At 40.9% G+C, this 15,136-nt stretch overlaps 1 pseudogene; it reads left to right on the top strand.

Moving 5' to 3' along the window:
• The first annotated feature begins 689 nt into the window (after nucleotides 1-689).
• Nucleotides 690-784, top strand: LOC122686213 (annotated as a pseudogene).
• The last annotated feature ends 14,352 nt before the right edge of the window (nucleotides 785-15,136 follow it).

The raw sequence follows: 15,136 nt of genomic DNA, 5'->3' as shown, positions 1-15,136 counted from the left end.
TAAATCTGGGTTATGTTAGCTACTAGAAGGGAAGAGCTTTCCTCATAGCTCGGTTGGTAAAGAATCTACCTGCAATGCAGGAGGCCCGGGTTCGATTCCTGGGTCAAGAAGATTCCCTGGAGAAGGAAATGGCAGCACACTCCAGCATTCTTGCCTGGAGAATTCCATGGATAGAGGAGCCTGGCAGGCTACAGTCCATGGGCTCGTAAGAGTTGGACACGACTTAGCGACTAAACCACCACCATAGGGGAAAAGAGTACCAGCTGTAGCTTCCAGGACTTTTATGATATTTTCACCTTGAACCTCTGCTGGAATTTCCTCTGAAGCAGAAGGACGGGATGACCACTTTCCATATAATGCTTAAATATGAATGAGGAGAAAAGATATTCTTCTCTTTGATATATTTAGATTTAAAAGACAAAATACCAACAAAAGAATTAAATTTTGTGCGGAAAGAAAGACTAGAAACACAAAAGAAAGAAGAACTTCCCAACAAAGTGGGTTATTGAGATGACTGAAAGAAACTGTGGTGTGTGCTTTGGCAGCATATATACTAAAATCGGAATAAGGGGATTTCTTGGTGGTCCAGTGGTTAAAACTCTGCACTTCTACAGCAGGGGTTCAATCCCTGGTGGGGGAACTAAGAGCCTGCATGCCCAACAGTGGAGCAATACATAAATAAATAAATATTTAAAATTAAAAGAAATTGGAATAATACTAGAGAAGATTAGCATGGCTCCTGTGCAAGAATGACATACACATTCATGAAGGAAATTATGTAGTTCCTTTTATCTGAGACACTAGACGAATTAGGTCAATTACCAACTGTCTGCTTGATTTTGGAGGCAATGAAACAGATGTGGAGACCTCCAAAGTTCTGAAGGCCTAAGACTCAGTGATTTCAGAACAGGAATTAGCCGGAGGAAGCCAGAGGGACTTGAACTCATTTTTCATGTCTCTCTTACCATGGCTGCATGCCTTTCTGGTTTCTCAAAAAAAAATTTTTTTTTTTTTTTGCTTTTCTAATTCAGAGATAGAAAACCTTGAGGAAAATGAAGATGAAGTTTATTCACCTAGATGTGCACATGGAATTTTGTGATCAATTCTGATATGATTTTCATATCTAGATGATTAATCAAGGTGAATTTTCATATAGACATTGGGTAAAGTCTTTATTCCTGATTTGTAGATTATCCACTTGGTGGGTTTTTGCAGACTCCATACTTGCACTGCCTTGGGTTTGGCAGAAAGTGTCAGAAAGAACATCAGGGGGACTTCCCTGGTGGCCCAGTGATTGAGAGTCAGCCTTGCAGTGCTGGGAACATGGGTTTGATAATCCCTGGTCAGGTTACTAGGGCTTCCCTGGTGGCTCAGCTGGTAAATAATCTACCTGGAATGCGGGAGACCTGGGTTCTATCCCTGGGTTGAGAAGATCCCCTGGAGAAGTGAATGGCTACCCACTCCAGTATTCTGGCCTGGAGAATTCCATGGACTGTATAGTCTGTGGGGTCGCAAAGAGTTGGACATGACTGAGCAACTTTCAGGGGAACTAATATCTCACATACTGCGGAGCAATTAGGCCACACAACTGGAGAGTCTGTGCACTGCAACAAAGATTCCTGCATGCCACAACTAAGACCCAAGGCAGCCAAATAAATAAATGAATTTTTTTAAAAAAAGAAAGACCATGAGGGGTAGACACAGATGTTATGTTTGCAAGTGTGTGTATGTGAGCGACTTTGTGTAGGTAAAATAATATGCATTTATTTCACTCACTTTTTTTGGTAATGCTAATTACATTTTGAGCTTATATATTTATTTGGCCTCTACCACTAGATAGTAAGCTTCATGCAAGACTTATATTTATTTCATGCACCATTTCACACTCAACATTTATCATAGGACTAATCACATAGTAGTCAGTCAACAAATGAAAGAATTCTGTGTGCCTCTGCTCTTATCTACTGGTTTGGATAATGAGAAGTGCCTTTCCAGAGGCTGGAAGGATTCTGTACTATGGCAAGTGGAGGAATCGGAGATGAGCCACAGACTGGGATCAGATCTCTCCAGGTGAGGCTGGCAGCCCTAGGGCAGATCCCTTGTTGACATCCTCTGCCCATCACTGGCTGCATCTTATGGTAAAACCTAGGGCACAGGCCAGGGAGTGATCCAGGGCTGTGGATGGGAGGAGGTGAGTCCTGGGTATCAGAATAGACATCTTATTCCAGCTGCAATTGTTCCAGATGTGGCAGGGTTCCCAGCCCACTGACCTGCTGGGCACTGGTGGGGGGGGTGTTGGTGGCATGAGTCAGAGAGGAATGTGGGGCTGGTTGTTTGGGAGTTTCGCTCTGTGAGGAGAAGCCGGTTCCCCATGCCTGTCGGTTCTCTAATGGCATCCCCAGGGCAGAACCTAGAAACAATCAGTTGAAGAAGACAGAATGAGCAGCCACACTCTTCTGAATCCCCCAGGATGTTGACAGGAGAATTTAATTAGATATTAATGGGCAGAGGACAATCCATAGACCATCAAGGTATCATCGAGTGTTTCAATGGAAAGGATGTTTGAGAGCTCATCTTATCCATACTTCTGCCTTGATCCCACATAAATAAAAATCTCTTCTTCCCTTGAAGATTTTTTTGGCCTATAACATGGAGGCCTTACCAGGGCAGTGAGAGCTTGGTGTAAATTCTCCCAGGTCCCATTTCCTCATCGCCCTGCTAGGACTGAGTGAATGCACCAGATAGATCCTCACATTTACTCCCTACTTCTTCACCCGGCGTGAAGCGGTGGGCCATGGCTGCAGGTGTGGAGAGGCCCTAGTTCTTGGGTCTTACTGGAGAGGGGACCTATGAATCTTGTAAATGTGATGACATCGGCAATGACAGACTCTTCAGCCGCCTGCTAGTCTGTAATTGAAGCCAGGAATTCAGCACACGCTCGGCCACACCCAGCCTTCACGGGTTCCCAGAAGCGGGTTCCTGCACAGCCACCAGGCTGGGAGGACCCTCACTGAACCAAGGCTCCCTGACAAGTCCAGACCCTCACGCTGCCTCCTAAATCCCCAAACCAAGCGATAATCTCATCCCTCTTTCTGTTTCCATCCCCAGTGGTGCCTAAATTGTTCTTGCAAATTATTCCCAGTTGTTAAATCCCCAGTAAATGAGATTCAATCTCTATGATAGCATCATGGGATGTTCTTTCACTTTGATTTAACTGAAAAATTTTGTGTTATAATCAGAGCCTAAAATTGATCAAGCCAGAAAGCATCTACACTGCTTTGAAGCCCCAGGCAAATAGGTTGGGGATTTTTCCTGCTGTTCTCCACCTCTCTCCATAATGAGATGCTTTGTTTCAGTGAATGAATCGGCCTTGATCCAGACTTTCAGACTCTATGAGAGGACATTTCAACCCTCCCTCTGCCTCTAGGCAGGACTGAATTTAACTCGTCCCAGACTGAAGGCTGTCTCTTCTAGACCTTGTTTCAAGATTTCCTCAGTTTTCAGCATCTTCTGGTTGAACATGCACAGCTCTTTGCCTTTGCTGTCTAATTTCAATTTCCTTTGGCAATTCCAACCCATTACTTGTCACTGTGAAAAGGGAGATCCAGGGAATGCCCTGGCAGTCCAGTGATTAGGAGCTGGCACTTCCATGCTGGGGGCCTAAGATCCCGTAAGATCACCTGCTGTACCCCGCCCACCCCCCACCCAAAAAAGGAGATCCAGGTGTCTCTTAGAACTCTCCAGCTAAAAGTTCTCAGTTCTTTTATAAAGCTTCTCAAATGTTAGTTTATGTTTCATGTCTGTCTTCCTTGTACCAGAAGAGGAAGAGGAAAGTTATTTGAATTTTGCCTCATTACCTGAGCACTGTTGACCTGAGCTAGTGGTCCATGTTTTTGTCACTTTGTTATTGTGCCCCACCCCCAATATATCTCATCCTTTCTTTGGACTGAGGCCTCAGATGGAGTTTTCTGTCTGGGATGCCTTTTCATCTCTCATCATTCTGACTTTCTGTTACTTTAATGCCCTGTTCCATTTTCTCTCTCTCTGCCTGTCAATTGCCTTTCCTAAGTGCATTTGTGTTCCCAATCCTTCTGATTCCCTCTCTCAGTCATGTGAAGAACTTCATTCAGCTGGCTTCAAGATCTGCATTCACTTCACTGTCTTTAATACGAAGTCCAGATGAAAAAAGTCCTGAGGAGCAGACAGGGGACCAGTAGCAGAGTATTACAGGGGTGTAGAATAGTACAGAAGTCAAGAACCCCAGGGTTCTAGTGTGGGTAACTCTGGGCAACTCATAACCTCTCTGGCCTTTCAGTTAATTGTTTGGACAGGGAAGTATTGCATTAGGTCATCTCTGAGACCACTATAAACTTGAAATATTATGAATTTGTGTTTTCCTTTCCTTCTTGGTCTCCTCCAAAATTATTGACAGAACTCTACAAGCAGGGAGATCAGAGAATAAAAGAAAAATGAATTCAAAGACATGATTGGAACTCACCGAGGAAGAACTATGTGAAGACCAAGGAGAAGGTGGCCACATGCAAGCCAAGGACAGAGGCCTCAGAAGAAGTTAAACCTGCCAACACCAAAAAAAAAAAAAAAAAAAGGGAGCAAGAGAGACACCTAATTAGTAGGGGTTTGAAAAAGCCATTTTAGTGTTGTAAGCAGTGCTGGTGGTAATGATTGGGAATTTGTAGCAAGGACCAGGGAGGTCAATCTTGTAATATTACAGAAATACATGTGATATGTTTTAGAGGGTAGGGAAGTGGCTATGGCTTAAGCCTTACAACCTTTGTACAGTGATCCTGTAGCCTAGAAATATGCTTATTCTACCTCAGGAAGATGAGCCCACCTTCACTAGAGTCACTAAAAAAGACTACATGTTGTTCTTACTCATTTCTTTCTTAGAAACCCCCAAGTCCTATGTGAGTAAATAAAGGCTAGTTCTATCTGGAGCTAAAAAAAAAAAAAATCTTCATTTTCTAAATGGAAGTCAAATTTCTTCTATGATATATTGGCTGTTATGCTTCATAACAATCCCTGTAAAATAAAAGAGCATAAAACCCAGTCATTTATAAGGTTATGTGGCTGTGTGTGTGTGTGTAATTCACGTGATTACTACTGTTGACTAGAAGAGACCTAGAAAATGTCACACTGACCATGTCACTTACCCTAAGCAGAGACAGACTGACATTAGTTTAAATAACTGGGCCACTTAGATATTTTTAAAGGAGATCCCTGAAGAGCTAAAGGAGTTGGGGGAGATGAATATTTATGAAATACTACTCTATGCTGGGTATTATTAAAGACTCTTTATATACCATTTTGGCCTAAATATAAGGTGAAGTTGTATCTTCCCAAAATAAGTTCCTAGAAAAGAAGTTGGTTTATATATGAATCCTCATAAAATAAAGTCTCATATTGTAGAATATGTTTTCAATTACTTGAATTTGAAAAATTAGGTTCTTTTTTGGGGAAGACACGTCAGCCAGAAAAAACAACAAACACCACCCCCCCCCCCAAATAAAAACAGAATCAATGCTACTTTGAATTGCTTATAGAGGCTATTTGATGGAATCTGTTAAAACAGACAAAACAAAACAAAAACTACTTCAGTTTCCGGAAACATGACAGGCTAGGTTATTTGAATCAACTTTCCTGCTGAAAACCACTAAAAATGCTAGATGAAATATTTAAAACATCTTAAAAGCATCAAAAAGCTGACAAGATAGTAAGGAATTATCAGGTCAAATTTAATGAAAGGTGAAAATTCAAAGTGGTAAGTGGAATAAAGAGGCAAGTTTTGACCAGAAGATATTTGCTGATTAAGGCAAACTCAACTCTGGTCTCAGAAGTTAAAACTCAGGATTGGCTAAAGTGGGGAGTCTGATAGGAAACCTTTCCAATAACATACTGAAGAATCAAAGGGTTACATCCTTAGGGTAAGGGTGAAACAGCTGCTGCTGCTGCTAAGTCACTTCAATCGTGTCCAACTCTGTGTGACCCCATAGACGGCAGCCCACCAGGCTCCCCCGTCCCTGGAATTCTCCAGGCAGGAACACTGGAGTGGGTTGCCATTTCTTTCTCCAAGGTGAAACAGTATAGTAATCCTAATTCTTCTTCTACCTCCTGAAGGACTGCAAGAAGGTGTCCCTGGTGCTGAACACAGCAGCGGGGAGATTCTGAGCCAGCCGGATTTGTAGCCAAATTTACATTACCTAGGTAATAAAAAAACCATCAAACCTTGAATTTTAGAATGATGCCAAACAAGTATTTCCCTAGGCATCTGGCAAAGGTAAAACGCAAATCCTCCCTTGGTGAAAACACTTTAATCCTAACCTTCAAAAATGCCCACAAGTTGTTCTTCAAAGGCAATGAATAAGCAAGCACACAGGGAGGGAAGGCACCGTGAAAGAGAATCAGCAATAACGACAGACAACAGAGACAGATTCATGACAAATTCAGACATTGAAATTCTTAGGAATATAAGACAAGCTAGAAAATAGTTACAGGGAACATATGAAAAGTGACCTAGTGGATTTGAAACAGAATTAAGTACAGAAAGTACCCTACATACAAGTGAGTTTTGTTCTGAGAGTGCATTCGAAAGTCCAATTTGTTCATGAGTCCAACAAAGTTAGCCTAGGTATCCAACTAACACAATTGGCTATATAGTACTGTGAGTAATAGGCTTATAATACTTTTCACACAAATAATATATAAGAAACAAACACAAAAAATAAAGAAAACATTTTCTTTATTTTTATTTTTGGTTGCACTGGGTCTTCGTTGCTCCACACAGGCTTTCTCTAGTTGCTGCAAGTGGAGCCTACTCTTCATTGCAGTGCACAGGCTTTTCATTGCAGTAACTTCTCTTGTTGTGAAGCACAGGCTCTGGATGCAATGGCTTCAGTAGTTGTGGCGTGTGAGCTCCATAGCTGTGGCTCATGAGTTTAGTTGCTCTGTGGTGTGTGGCATCTTCCTGGACTAGAGATCGAACTCGTGTCCCCTGCGTTGGCAGGTGGATTCTTATCCACTGTACCACCAGGGAAGTCCTAAAGAAAACATTTTTAATCTTACAATACAATACCTTGTAAAGTACTGTTGTCGTTCAGTCGCTCAGTTGTGTCTGACTCTTTGCGACCCCACAGACTGCAGTACGCCAAGCTTCCCATCTCCCAGAGCTTGCTCAAACTCATGTCCACTGAGTCGGTGATGCCATCCAACCATCTCATCCTCTGTAGTCCCTTTCTCCTGCCTTCAATCTTTCCCAGCATCAGGGTCTTTTCTAATGAGTCAGTTCTTCACATCAGGTGGCCAAAGAATTGGAGCTTCAGCTTCAGCATCAGTCCTTCCAATGAATATTCAGAATTAATTTCCTTTAGGATTGACCGGTTTGATCTCCTTGCAGTCCAAGGGACTCTCAAGAGGCTTCTCCAGCACCACAATTCAAAATCATCAATCTTTGGCACTTAGTGTTCTTTATGATCCAACTCTCACATCCATACATGACTACTGGAAAAACCATAGGTTTGACGAGACGGACCTTTGTGGGCAAAGTAACGTCTCTGCTTTTTAACATGTTGTCTGAGTTTGTCATAGCTTTTCTTCCAAGGAACAAGCGTCTTTTAATCTCATGGCTGCAGTCACCATCTGCAGTGATTTTGGAGCCCCAAAATATAAAGTCTGGCACTGTTGTTGTTGCTTTCCCATCTATTTGCCAGGAAGTAATGGGACTGGTGCCACGATCATAGTTTCTTGGATGTTGAGTTTTAAGCCAAATTTTTCACTCTCCTTTTTCACCTTCATCAAGAGGCTGTTTAGTTCCTCTTTGATTTCTGCCATAAGGGTGGTGTCACCTGCATATCTGAAGTTATTGATATTTCTCTCAGCAATCTTGATTCCAGCTTGTGCTTCATCCAGCCTGGCATTTCGCATGATGTACTCTGCATATAAGTTAAATAAGCAGGGTGACAATATATAGCCTTGACGTACTCCTTTCTCAATTTGGAACCAGTCTGTTGTTCTATATTCAGTTCTAACTGTTGCTTCTTGACCTGCATACAGGTTTCTCAGGAGGTAGGTAAGGTGATCTGGTATTCCCAACTCTTTTAAGAATTTTCCACAGTTTTATGTGATCCACACAGTGAAAGGCTTTCTTGTAGTCAATGAAGCAGGAGTAGATGCTTTTCTGGAATTCTTTTGCTTTTCCAATGATCCAACAAATATTGGAAATTTGATCTCTGGTTCCTCTGCCTTCTCTAAATCCAGCTTGTACATCTGGAAGTTCTCGGTTCATGTACTATTGAGAATTTTGAGCATGGAGAATTTTGAGCATTACTTTGCTAGCATGCAAGATGGGTGCAATTGTGTGGTAGTTTGAACATTCTTTGGCATTGCCCTTCTTTGGGATTGGAGTCCCAAATTTTTCCAGCCCTGTGGCCACTGCTGAGTTTTTCAAATTTGCTGGCATATTGAGTGCAACACTTTCACAGCATCATCTTTTAGGATTTGAAATAGCTCAGCTGGAATTCCATCACCTCCACTGGCTTTGTTCACAGTGATGCTTCCTAGGGCCCACTTGACTTCACACTCCAAGATGTCTTGCTCTAGGTGAGTGATCACACCATCATGGTTATCTGGGTCATGAAGATCTTTTTTGTATAGTCCTTCTGTGTATTCTTGCCATCTCTTCTTAATATCTTCTGCTTCTGTTAGATATTATGTCCATACCATTTCTGTCCTTTATTGTGCCCATCTTAGCATGAAATGTTCCCTTGGTATCTCTAATTTTCTTGAAGAGATCTCTAGTCTTTCCTATTCTATTGTTTTTCTTTATTTCTTTGCATTGTTCACTTAGGAAGGCTTTCTTATATCTCCTTGCTATTCTTTGGAACTCTGCATTCAGATGGGTCTATCTTTCCTTTTTTTCCTTGCCTTTCACTTTTCTTCTTTTCTGAGCTATTTGTAAGGCCTCCTCAGACAAGCATTTTGCCTTTTGCATTTCTTTTTCTTGGGGGTGGTTTTGATCACCACCTCCTGTACAATGTCTCGAACCTCCATCCATAGTTCTTCAGGTACTCTATCAGATCAGCTAGCATCAAATGAACAGATAAGAAGAGTTACTGACTTGAGGAGGGAGAGGAAGTGGGAGATGGTTGAACTGAACGATCATCAGCAATAGGAGACAGAGGGCAAACTGCAATTTCACTCACATCTGACGTTGATGGAACACATGTTCTCGTCTTTGACAATTCACAATTGAAGGCTCATATGTAGAGGACTTACTGTAGAATGAATCTAACAGCAGATTAGATCATCCAGTTGAAGAGAGAACTGGCAAACTGAGAGATAAGAAATCCAGAATATAGCACAGAGAGACAGAGACAAAAATATGAAAATATAGAGGAGAGTTGAGTGATATGGAAGATAGAGTGAGAAGACCTACCATATATTAATTAAAGTTCCAGAACAAAAGGAGAGAAAGAATAGAGAAGAGGCAATATTTGAAGAGTTAATTACCCTACAGAATTTTCTAAAGCTGCTGAGTTGCTAAGAAGTCCAATGAGTTCCAAGCAAGTTAAATAAAGAAACTCCATACTTAACCAGTGTCAGTGAAACTGAAGAATACGAAAAATGAAGAGTAACAGAAAATAAAAACAGGTAAGAGGACTGCTTACAAGGAAAGAGCTGATTTGGAATGTATTTTCCTATTGTAAACACCTAGAAAATACACATGATATTTTCAAATATTCTCAAATGTTGAGCCCAGAAGTGATGCAGGACTGTGATCCCTGAGAGAGGGAAACAAAAAAGGTGGATCCTACCATCACCCTGGATTCCAGCCTGGAGGCAATTTGGAAAGAGTAGCAGCAGCGACAGTAGGCATCAAGTAGAGTATGGGGGTCATGCCAAGTTGAGGTAGAAACTGGAGATCAGGGAAGCTGAGACAGCTAGAATTGGTGGGTAAGAGGACTTTAGAGGAGGAGTTATGCAGAGAAAAAGCTCCAGAAGTCTGTTTACAGCCTCCTGGAATTTTTTGGATAAATACTAATCTGTGCTTGGGTAGGGTAAAACTCCATGAAGCTGAGCAAAGAACAACAGCAGATAAGTGTAAGTTGGACAGTTCTTAGAATTTACACAGGACTGGGAAACAGTCAGATTTCATTCACTTAGACATCATTGAACACCTGGAGTAATCAGTGGAAATTCCAGAAGGATGATGCATTAGTACCAAGGCTAAACTAACCCAGATTTATCCCTAACAGTCCATGTATGTTCCACAAGGACTTGAACACCAAATGTTCACAGCAGCCTTATTCATAATAGAGCTAAAACTGTAAACAGCTCAAAAGTCCATCATCTGGTAAATGGATCACATGTTGTGGGATATACACAATGAGATACTTCTCAGCAACAAGAAGGAATAAACTATCAACACATGCAACTTCAGAATACTGGGAAGTGTATATTCATATCTGAGTTTCCTTGCATTATTCAACTAGAGTTGTTACGTTTTCTTTATTTATTTTCAGGAGTCTCTTGCAAAGTCTAGATATATGCTACTCAGAGTGTGGCTCATAACCACAGTATTGGCATTACCCAGACCTTGGAAGAAATGCAGAATGTCAGCCCTGCGTTGGACCTACTGAATCAAGACCCACATTTTAACAAGATCCCCAGGTGTTCTTTTATGTATCAAAATGTGCCCCCCTTGACCCATTACTTCATGATTTAGTAAATATTATATTCACCTTCAACCATATCCTTCTTGACTTAAAATTTTTCATTGTATCCTTACCCAGCCAAATTTTATCTTTGTAAATAAAGATCAATATTGTCATAAGTCAGTCCCGCCTCTCTTCCCTGGGCCATCCTTGACTTCATTTTCATTCACAGGGAGGAGAATCTAGGAGTGGGTTCTTATCCTGTGTGTGGCCACACCATTGTTTTATACAAAATAAAAATCTGAATGCTGCTCTGTAAGCATTATAGTATCCTTGTGTTTCTAGTGCCGAAGAGCAGAGTTCTGCCCTCTGATGACAAAGATATAAAAGTACAAATGCACATACACACTGCTGATCCAATAAATAAAATAGTGGCTCAGCAGTAAAGAATCTGCTTGCAGTGCAGGCGATGCAGGTCAGGAAGATCCCCTAGAGGAGGAAATGGCAACCCACTCCAGTATTCTTGCCTGGAGAATCCCATGGACAGAGGAGCCTGACAGGCTACAGTCCATAGGATTGCAAAGAGTCAGCTATGACTGAGGACAAAAGCACAGAATGAGCACATGTATGCAGCACAGGGAACTCTACTTAATGTACTGTGGTGACCTGAACAAAAAAGAAATCTGAAAGGGAAGGGACATATGGATGCGTATGGCTGATCCATTTTGCTGTGCAGTAGAAATTAGTACACAGCTCAATAAAAATTAATTTTAAAAAGTATAAACTTAATTATCTACAAAACAGAAGTAGAGTTACAGATGTACAAAAGAAACTAAGGTAAGGGGGAAGAGACAAGTTGAGAGATTGGGATTGATATATCCACACTACTGTATATAGAATAGATAACTAATAAGGATCTACTGTGTAGCACAGGAACTCTACTCAATACTCTGTAATGGCCTATATGGGAAAAGAATCTTAAAAAGAGTGGATATATGTACATGTGTAACTGATTCACTTTGTTGTACACCTGAAACTAACACAACACTGTAAATCAACATGTACACACTGCTATATTCACAATGGATACTCAACAAGGACCTATTGTATAGCACATGGAACTCTACTCAATGTTATATGCCAGCCTGGATGGGAGGGGGCTTGGGGGGAGAATGGATACATGTGTATGTATGGCTGAGTTCCTTCACTGTTCACCTGAAAATATCACAAATTCTTAAGGCTATACCCCCATAAAAAATAAAAAGTTTAAAATTTGAAGAACACTATACTCCAATAAAAATTATTAAAAAAAAAAAGAATAAACCAAATGATTAACCAAAAAATCATGAAAGTCAGTCTCTGACTTTTGGGATTTCCCAGTCTAAGGTCTAGTTTGAGAAAGTGCTCTCTTTCTGTCTCTCTCTCTCACACACACACACACACACACACACAGCAATAAAAGACTTAAGAACACTTAATAAGGTAATGTTTCAAAAGAGGCAAAGCAGAATAATGAAACTATATTTGCAACTGCTGAGCAGTCACAGAGCAATAGAGTTGTCACCACTGGGTTGAGTTAACAAGGGAAGTGTTCCTGCAAATAGTAAGTTTTATGTGGAGTTTAGGCAAACCAGAGTTTAAGTCATTACAGTGCAGTTTATTAGCCATATAATCTTGGGCAAAATGCCTAATCATTCCAAGTACCAGTTAACTCTTTTGTAAAATGTGGATAATCATACTACCTGCCTTAAAGGTTTTTTTAAAAATGTTAACTGAAGATGATATATGCAAAATCTTCAGCACAATGCCTGGCACATAGTGAGCATTTAAGAAATCTTAGCTATCATTATTTTTATAAGAAAAGGAATTTACATTACTGGAGAAGAGCATTTTTGACATGAAGTCCTAAGGTTTTGCATGAGTGTGTCAGATATGAAAGAGAGGAGACAGGGAACTTGAACAAGAGAAGAGATTCCATTTAGAAAGCCATTAGAAAAAAAAAAAGAAAGAAAGCCATTAGATGGAGGGAGAGGGCTAAAGCAGCACAAGGGGTGAATTAAGCCCAAATTGAGGCGATTTGATCTGGTATGATGAACAACAGTAGCTACTGCATAACAAGGGGACCCTATTAAAACAACTCTTATGGATTTTTGATTTCTTACCAGTAACTGGTTAATTGAAAGAAGGGATACACAATGGAATATTACTCAGCCATAAAAAAAGAATGAAATAATGCCATTTGCAACAATGTGGATGGACCTGGAGATAATCAACTAAGTGAAGTAAGTCAGAGAAAAACAGGTATCATATGATATTTCTTATATGTGGAATACAAAAAAAATGATACAGGTGAACTTACCTACAAAACAGAAATAGACTCACAGACATAGAAGACAAACTTATATTACCAAAGAGGATAGAGGGAGGAGGGATAAATTAGGAGTTTGGGATTAAAATATATACACTACTGTATATAAAGCAGATAATCAACAAGGACCCACTGTATAGCACAGGGTTCAGTATCCTGTAATAACCTATCATGGAGAAGGATCTGGAAAAGAAATATATATGTATAGCTGAGTCACTTTGGTGTATACCTAAAATTAACACAACATTGTCATTCAACTATGTTTCAATACAAATTTAAAAAATAAAGAAGGGAAAGACTAGACACAAGAAAACATGAAACATGGCTAGGAGTCTGTTGAGATAGTCCAGACAACCAATTTGGTTCTAGACCAGGTTCAGGACTATAAAAATGATAAAGTATATGCCAGATGCAGCCTCTGGCAGGGGTGTCTGTTGTTGCTAGGAGTTCGGGGACCTCAGTCCCGGTGAACAAGGCCCCTCATGTAACTTGCAGACATGCACAGACTGGCCCAGCTTACACCTGTCCTCTCTGTCTTTTGTCCCCTACCCTGGGGCTTCCATGCTGCTGTTGATGCTTAGGAGGCTTGTGCATACACACACACACACACATATACACACTCACATACACGAGATAGTTAATACCTCAAAGGACAAAAATTTAATCATGTGAGCTAGCAGTTAAATGTTTTCCTTCTTTCCCCTAGATAGACTGGGGATACACATGGAAGCTTCACAGGGCTCATTTGAAGACAATGTCCCATGTGAAGCAACAATTTTTCAAGAAGCCATGGTAAGCTATATAATGCAATCCTTTTATTTAATATTTACTTTTTTAATGTATTAATTGGCTGTATCAGGTCTCAGTTGTGGCATGCAGGATCTTTAGTTGCAGCATGTGGGATCTAGTTCCCTGACCAGAGATTGAACCTGGGCCCTCTGCATTGGGAACACAGAGTCCCAAGCCACTGGACCACCCAGGAAGTCCCAATACAATCCTTTTGACTTGCTCCTTCTTTCTGCTTTGCTTTCCCCATCCTTCACTCTTGCTTTCCTGGAATTGTACTCCTCAATAAAAGGTTATCACAGAAACTTCTACTTCAGGCTCTGATTTCTAGAGCCAAGGAATCAGAAGAGAGGAGAGCAGAATCTGAGAGATAAAAAGTTGGAAGAACGTGAAAGGTTTGACTGTATAAGGCAAAGATTAGGGGGAATTTAAAAATTAATTCCACATTTTCACAAACTTGATGGAGTACTCTTCATAGCAGCGAGGAAATGGGGGGAAAGAGTTAACACTACTGCTTTTTCATATGTGGGAGCATAACATGTCTCTACCACAAATTCAGTTCAGTTCAGTTCAGTCGTTCAGTCGTGTCCGACTCTTTGTGACCCCATGAATCGCAGCACGCCAGGCCTCCCTGTCCATCAGCAACTCCCGGAGTTTACTCAAACTCATGCCCATCGAATCAGTGATGCCATCCAGCCATCTCATCCTCTGTCATCCCCTTCTCCTTCTGCCCCCAGTCCCTCCAAGCACCAGGGTCTTTTCCAATGAGTCAACTCTTCGCATGAGGTGGCCAAAGTATTGCAGTTTCAGCTTCAGCATCAGTCCTTCCAATGAACACCCAGGACTAATCTTTAGGATGGACTGGTTGGATCTCCTTACAGTCCAAGGGACTCTCAAGAGTCTTCTCCAGCACCACAGTTCAAAAGCATCAAATAGATGGTTCCAAAATCTCTGGTCTCTGAGGTCAGAGTCTTCTCCCTGTGTCCTCTTAGCACTATTTGACATGTGTACATTTGCTATGGGGGTGGGACAAACTGGGCCCAAAAGTCCTGCCTGATGTCCATATAGCTGCATTTTTATGATATAAAGTAATAGACTAAAATAATAGTAAGCAGTCATGGTGACAGACTTATGAAATCATCTACCCTAACTTCAGTTTAATATCATTTGACAACTTAAAAACCTAGTGAATAGATACAACCAGGGCTATTTCAAAAAAAGAAAAAAAGAGAGCAGACTTAAACAGCAAAGCTATATTGGTCTAAACTGGTCTATACTGGGTCCAAAGAAACATGCTGCCCCCAATAAATTAGCA

Source organism: Cervus elaphus, chromosome 3 (genome assembly GCF_910594005.1).
Source record: "Cervus elaphus chromosome 3, mCerEla1.1, whole genome shotgun sequence".
Lineage (NCBI taxonomy): Eukaryota > Metazoa > Chordata > Mammalia > Artiodactyla > Cervidae > Cervus > Cervus elaphus.
This window is presented reverse-complemented; position numbering and strand designations above follow the sequence as displayed.